This window comes from Macrobrachium nipponense, chromosome 30, assembly GCF_015104395.2.
Source record: "Macrobrachium nipponense isolate FS-2020 chromosome 30, ASM1510439v2, whole genome shotgun sequence".
Taxonomy (NCBI): domain Eukaryota; kingdom Metazoa; phylum Arthropoda; class Malacostraca; order Decapoda; family Palaemonidae; genus Macrobrachium; species Macrobrachium nipponense.
The window spans coordinates 19,349,079-19,357,480 of NC_087218.1; positions in this window are offsets into that span (position 1 = coordinate 19,349,079).

Below are 8,402 nucleotides of genomic sequence, written 5' to 3' on the forward strand. Positions count from 1 at the left end.
CTTCATTTTATTTGCTAAAACGTTTCTATTAAAACATTTCTATTTTGGATCTATTTAAAATTGTTTTATATAATGTTTCGGTAAACAGAAGGACCGCAGAGTTCAATACACTAATGTGCCATGTAAATATTGTCATATAAACTTAACAGGTGTGGAATAGATTTAATAATGCGATTCAATAATATTTCTTTTGTAAGCTTTATGAATTTTAGGTGCATTTACGCAATAAATTAGTTCGTGTGTCTCCCGCGTTTCATATTCCAAGTAGTATGTAAGATACAGTCCTGAAGGAATTTACTTAATCCATAAAGGTTTTTTTTTATGGGGTTACCGTTTTAATCATTATTTGTCTGCTCAAGGTCCCCACTAGGACCAAGTTCCACTTGCACCAGACCGGTAGGCGTTGCTCCAGTTTATATATGTATATATATATATATATATATATATATATATATATATATATATATATATATATATATATATATATACGTATATATGTTATGTAATATATATATATATATATATTATATATATATATATCATATATATATATATATGTATATATGTGCGTATGTATAATAAATAGACGATGCTTGAAGTCAAAATAGGGCTCTTATGACTTCAAGCATCGTCTATTTACTTCGTATGACCTCAAGCATCGTCTATTTATTTTCTTGCCCCGATGTAGTTAGGGGAGATCTGTGGATACCGCCTACTGAAAGTTCGAACTGGACGTCATAAGAGGGTCAGTTACAGAACTTGGAGTCAAGTGATCTATTATCCGGAGTTCTCAAATACTCGAGAACATGCCAAAAGGTGTAAGCCTGAAATTGATTATCAAGATCTTAAAATACTTTCAACATCGCTTTACATTTTGGTTGTAATTTTAAGTATGAGTGTTTTTTTTATTATATTATAGCTTAATGTATTATTCCAGCTTTGATAATGAGACAAGTGGAGAAACAAATCCACAGTTATGTAAATGTACATATATTTAAATTTAAAACTTTAAGGAGATTGATAAGGGGAACCGAACAGTTTCCCGAAAGCTATCATTAAAGTTTTAAACTTAAATATATGTGAATTTGCATAACTGTGGATTCGTTTCTCCATTTGAAGTCTCGCGCTACTATGAGGATTTTTTTTAATAAGACAGATGTCTTGAAACGTCAGCAATAAAGAAATGTCGTTCGTTACTGTACAGGACGTCTTCCTCTGCCCTTGGTCCTGTTTTCCACGGTTGACAGCAGCCGCCTACCCCTTCATATATATATATATATGTATATATATATATATAATATATATATATATATATATATATATATATACATATATATATATATATATATATATATATATATATATATATATATATATATATATATATTGTCTCAGTAGTTTGGGAGTACTTGGAACTATTATCTCGATAATGAATGATATTGCGAGCTTTCGAGGTAACCTCATCATCAGGCTGGAAAATATCGACAATACTTGAAAAATCGTTCAAATTTCTATAAAATGATTTGTCGTACTCAAGCCTACTAAAGATAGTGAGTAAAACAAATATAAAGATACAAAACTTAAGATGCCACTAGAACTCAAGATTAAAAAGTAATAAAACATAAAAAGAACAGAAAGTGCAAACCAATATCACAGCCATAACAAGGCATGATCCGACCTCCAGCTTACTCAGCATGCTAAAACCTACTGTCAGATAGCGTGTTGTTTCGCCAACGAAAATTAAAATAAGCAATATTTTATTAGAAATAAATGTTCTGTACTGTATAACATGCACCTTATTTATTTTAAACATTTCCATTTTAATGATTAAATCATAAATGTCCTATCCTAAAATTTCTGTATCTTTAATTCAACGCGAAACACCATTTTTCAGACGTTTTTAGGCTTTCCTACCCCATCCCACCAAAAGTAACAACGTAAGTAAGCGAAAAATGTAAACATAAAAAGAAGAGAACTTAGAAACTAAAGCTAGCAAACACAAAGCAAAATGGCTGTTGACCTGTTGCGTACCTTGTAAAAAAATCATATAACTACTAATAGTATACCAGACAAGTTGTAGTTCAGTTTCGGTTTCATCTGTATAAACAATTACTCTGAAATTAGGAGGTCCAGTGTCCAGTCTGGCGTAGCGAAAAGACAGTTCTTTAGAATCCAGGTCAGTGGACGGATTGTCTTGTGCTGAATTGTGCTCTCATATGACCGAAAAGGGTGGTTTTGAAAGAGGGTAAAAAATTAAAAAGAAAAAAAGGTTTACGTAATTTTTGAACGGCCCTTAATAGGAAGACCTTGTGTTCCAGTATCGTGTCTGAGCTAGCAAGAGCTGGGTCTCACGTAACGTAGACCACTTTGCGAACAATTAAACTAGTGAACGACTCATGAATTTAGGTCTTCAGGAAGACTACGGTCTCCTTCAATAGTGATCTTACGGTACAGAGGGTTTAATCATGTACCTCATATTTTCGCTAGCACTAATGTACTCCGGTCTACAGGTCTTAGCTACTACTACCAAGGTAAGGTAGTTTAATGTACTTTATATCTTAACTAGCATTAATGTACACCGGCTCACGGGTCTGGAAAAAAAAAACTCAAGCAGAATTTTTCAATGCACTAAGCACCCTAAAGTGGCTCGAGCCTCTGAAGCTCATAGTGCAGCAACTGGCAGGGAAGAACAGGGAGGCATCTAAGGGCCTCCAGTAGGACATGCTCTTCCCAGTAATGGGAGTCCAATGTGTAGGGAAAATTTCCCACCCCTGCCTAGGACATGGACTACTACAGAAGCTACAACACTCAGACCAGGAACAGAGGTTAGTCCCTTGATGGTATTAAATAATAGGCTCAATGGCTATATTGAGGCAGGCAGAAGAGAAAATGAAAGTCTCAGAACAACTATACAAATCTTAAGTGAACAGCTGGTAGAACAGAGTAAAATACTAGATAAACTGGTCTCAGAAAAGGAAAAGGCACCATTAAAGAACCCACGAACAGATGAAGACAAACAGGAGATTAAGCAACTGACAGAAGGGAACAAAACACTAAGAGAGGAGAATACTAAGCTACAACTGGAAATTAACAAGCTAGAGCAAGAGATTACATCACTCGGGGACAAACCAGCAATTGTGGATGGTAACTCAAACAGTAAGGATGTCTTAGATTACTCGGGCTACAAGACAGATGTCACCTCTATCAATTGTGAAAACATTCATACAAAGATAGCTTTGCCAAGAGATATATCAGCAAAAAAGATCAAGGAAATACTCACAAAAGTGTATCAAGAAAATAGCTCTGAAACACCAGCAATGATAAGAAAAGTGGCGGTAGCTGCCCACAGAAGTAATAAGGAGATGAGAGAATTAGTTAGAGAAATGATAAAAGACACTAACTCTGAGAATGAACAAGATGGACCCTCTCAAGATTTGTAGTTGGAATACAAATAGTCTGACAAATAGACTAATTGAAATACAACAATTTGCTCTTGAAAATCAGGTGAACATCATATGTCTGCAGGAAACGATGCACATGGCCACAGATTATATAGCCATTCCAGGGTACCACTTTGTCTCAAAAGATAGTGTCCAAGCCAACAGGACGGATGGCAAACAGTAATGAGTAGAGGGCTAATAACATACTACAGAAAGAACCTAGCTGTGAAAAAATGTACAAACCCAAGACTAGGTGCTAACACGGACTGCCTTACCGTAGGAATGCATGATGAAAGTGGGAGGCAGCAATTCCGAGTGTGCAACACATATTCCCCTGCACAGGCCCTGGACATTGATAGTAATAACCTACTAGCACAGGATAATCCCCTGTTAATAGTAGGTGATCTTATTAACGCAGTGCATCCGAAGTTAGGCTCTGCAACAGGGAGGAGAAATGTAAATGGCATACATCTATACAGGACTACATCTGTATAGTTGGCGATTCAGATGTACAGCACAACTGTGAGATAGTAGATACCCTAACGTGAGACCACTTTGGTATCTATGCTGAGATTGTATTGAACAAGACTTTTAAAAGAAAGATCACAGCACGAAAGAAAATCAGTGTACCACTTATGACAAAGTGGGCATCTGATGCTAGCAATGATGCACTACCCATCAAGGTTAGAGTGGCAGTTGAGAAGAGGATAAGGAAGAAAATAATGAAGTTAAGGGAAGCACTTAAGAAGGCAGGGAAGTGTGATGACAAACTCTACACAGAGTAAGGACTGCGAGAAACTCTAGAGTGGGAAGTCTACTGCACCGGGGTTAGATGGGATTACATATAATGCTATCAGGTTCCTCACAACAGTGAGTGGAAATCCAGTTCTGAAATTTCACAACATGATATGGTCAGGACAACCCATACCCAAAACATGGAAGAAGTCGCTCATAATACCAGTGCCAAAACCAGGAAAGCCAGGTGAATTTCGACCTATTTTATGGACATCATGTCTGTGCAAGGTATTTGAAAGAATGTCACTAAATAGGCTCAATTTCTTTATTAGGAAAAAGCTCTCAAAGAATTTATATGGCTACATACCTGGGAGGAGCACACACTACCGTATTCATAGAGTAAGTGCAGCCTTAGGGTTAAAATACACAGTGTTCATAGATCTAAAGGGAGCCTTTGATAGGGCTAGCCATATAATTATTTTGCAGAGTTGGCAGAAATGATAGAAGGAAGACTCCTACAGCTCATAATGGATTACCTAACAGATAGAATCAGTTGTGTCTACTTCGAAGGTGTACAATCAAGATGGGAAAAAATGGAGTTGGGTACCCCTCAAGGAGGTGTTCTATCACCCACTCTTTTTAATATTCTAATGAATGTACTAGGAAAACTTAATATACCAGGAATCATAATAACCATATATGCAGATGACATAGTAGTACAATCTAGCACAGATAAGGGAATAAAACAGGCAATTAAGGCATGCACATCATTATGTAACAGCATAGGATTAGTCATATCACCTGAAAAGACTAAGATGATAGCAAGGGGTACACGCAACCCCTTGATACTGCACATACAAGGGCAGAGAATAGAGAAGGTAGCCCCGTACAATTACATGGGTGTCATACTCAGCAACAGGTGTCATAAATTGTATGAAGTTAAGAGAATAGTACAGGCTTCAGCAGCAAGGTTATGCATTCTTTGGAAAGTAGCATGTGGCTCTGTAGGTGCAAGTGTAGCTATGGTGAAGCGACTTTATACATCTATGATAAGAGCAATAATTGACTACAGTAGTTGCATGTTGCTGCCGCTGAGGAAGAGCTGTATTGGTATCCTAGAAATCATCCAGAACAAGGCAGCAAGAAGTATAATAGGGGCACCTAAAAGTGTCAGGCAAGAAATATTGAAGAATGAGACAGGTCTGCATCCAATACATCACAGAATAGTAAAGAACAGCAATCATCCAGTTGTATAGGTCCATCATGACGGATGACGATGAATTAACAAGAGATACTCTAATTCACAGCTATCCTAAAAGATTAAAGAATGGTTGGGTTACTGCAGAAAGACAATTAATAGAGGATTCTAGCATGAAAATACTTAGACGTAACCAAAATAGATTTAAAAGGCATCCCCCCATGGGGCATACCAGAGACTGAGAGATTGCTATCAGCTTTAAAAGGGAAAAAAGGAAGAGATGAATCCTGCATTGCTGAAGAATGACTATTTTCAGAGGCTGGACAGTATTCAGGGGGAAAGGGTAGAGCAGGAAGCGGGTAACTGTGTATCAGAATGGAGAGGAGGTATACTCTTTGTCATTACGATCATCAGATGGATGCTCCATATATGTTACAGCTGCCCTGAGTATCATAAACAGGAAAAAGGACAATGCCATAATAGCAACAGATAGCCTGAGTGCCCTGCAATCACTAACACCAAGAAAAGCTGAATCAAATATAGTGAGAGGAGCTATAGACTTGCTATCACAGATCAGACGAGCATGCAGAATGGTTGCATTCATATGGGTGCCTTCACACATTGGAATCAAAGGCAATGAGGGAGCCGACGAGCTTGCTAAAGAAGGCGCAAGGAAGGAGAGAGTGGATTACAAACTGACACCATCCCTGAGTATGTTGAAGGACTCGGTTGGAATGGAAATAATGCGAAGATACAATGAGAGAATAGAGATGCTCAAAGAAACACTCATCAATAAGAAAACACCTTGAAATTACTGGAGGGAAACCACCCGACTACAGACTTTGTCGACTGGAGAGCAGAAGAGAGCAAACATCGTATAGCAGACTAAGGATGCAGAGCCGATACCTTTGGGAGATACTTCCAGCTGTCAGTCCATCAGAAGCATGCTGCAGACTGTGTGGCGAGTTAAGGAAGCACACTCTAAGTCATTATCTCGTGGAGTGTGAAGAGATTACTCATTACAGGCCACAGGGACCGAGTGAAATTGGCCTACTCAAGCATTTTCTGCAACCTGGTCTGCTGAAAAGGGTTATCAATACTCATCCAAAATTTGCTTGCTCCAGATAGTCAATAGACTTGTATATAATGTATCATGTTGTACAAAATCAAATTGTAGTATGTTTTATTCGGCACCTACCTAGTAGCATAAGAAATAACTGTTGTATTTATATTTTGTTTTTATAATATTTTCCTAAAATTTTATGTGTTGACCTCATCTAAACGCAATTATTTCAGCGAAATAATTATCTGCATATTGTGCAGTAACTGAATTGTAGTACATCTTATTCTTCAGTTACCTATTAGCATCATTGAAATTGTTATGGGTCTATTTTTTTTATAACTTTTATTTAAAATTTTATATGCTGACCTCATCTAAATGTAACTCATTCAGTTAAATATCTATATTAGCATATTGAGCATAAACTACATTGTAGTACATCCTATTTTGGAGCTTCGTGTTAACATCATTAAAACAGTTGTGTATCTAATTTTTCTTATAATATTTATATAATATCTGATGTGTTGACCTCATCTGAATGTCATTCATATTGTCAAGTAATTATTTCAAGTACCTCAACAGAAACCTGATAAAATGTGTATCTTGTATAGCAGACATTAAAATGATTTTTTTATATTGAAAAAAATATATAAAAGTTCCATATCTTGTAATACTTAAGAGTAATTATACAGTGCAATCACTTAATGGGTAATTCCTACTCAACATATTGTAATTTCCCAATATAGTTATCTGTAAGTATTTAAATTATGTAATACTACCTGAGTACCATATCAGTCCTGATGAATGACGTTTCGTCTAGTAATCAATAGGGTGGAAAAGGTATAATCTGTGGTATTATACATCTGTGGTATGAATAATACCACAGATTCATTCACGAGGGCTTTCCCCTACACGCATACCGCGTCCGGGTTGCCTGTTGTAAGCTTTTTTTGCACAATAAATTGTTTTCTCTCAGAATTTTGTAAAATACAAATATGGATTAAGAGTTTTCGAAATAATTCCGGTTAAAATCGAAAGAACGCGATTCTTTGACAAATTGAGTAGAATCAGAAAAGTTAAGCTGATTTCAGGGGCATAATCTGGGCTCTTAAAAGTTGTGGGGTGGGGTGGGCGCCTTTTGAAAAGTATAAGGTTATAATTATTGGCGGGCGAAGCGAGCCTATGCTGCTATGTCTTGAAGAAATAAACATGATTTGGTGTATTTTGATGCCATATAGATATGAATATATGGATGATATTAAAGAAAAATGAAGACTATTGTATCAATATTAGTCAGTTAACAAGTTTATAAGTCCACAATTTACAGATTGGCGAAAATACGGTGCAAGTGTTCTGTGACATCCTCAATATACACTTCCACGTAACTCTGTAGATACTATGATCAGTATCTAATATTGCAAAGTTTTACAGTATAAGTAAAAAGGAAAAAACTTATAATTTGATGGTGCAGTTAAGTATATCATAATTTAACCAGACCACTGAGCTGATTAACAGCTCTCCTAGGGCTGGCCCGAAGGATTAGATATTCATTTACGTGGCTAGGAACCAATTGGTTTCGTAGCAACGGGACCTACAGCTTATTGTGGGATCCGAACCACATTATATCGAGAAATGCATTTCTATCACCAGAAATAAATTCTTCTGATTCTGCGTTGGCCGGGCCGGGATGGTGCAGTATATTATAGGAATTATAGGACTCCTTTGAGAGTCTTAGATAATAGTGTCCTGTAACAATAAAAGCCTTGTACTCCATTTTGGGGTTTTAACATCTAAGGTTAGGAATGGTAGCAAAAGAGGTCGTGAATAAGTGAATGACAGACAGCAAGGCTGAATGAATTGATTGTTGAATGTAAGAAATGAAAATTTCACAAATAATAACAGTTGGATGAGAAGAGAGAAGTAGCGGCGGAGGATAGAGATGCGTGAAGGCAATTCATTTGTTGTCACC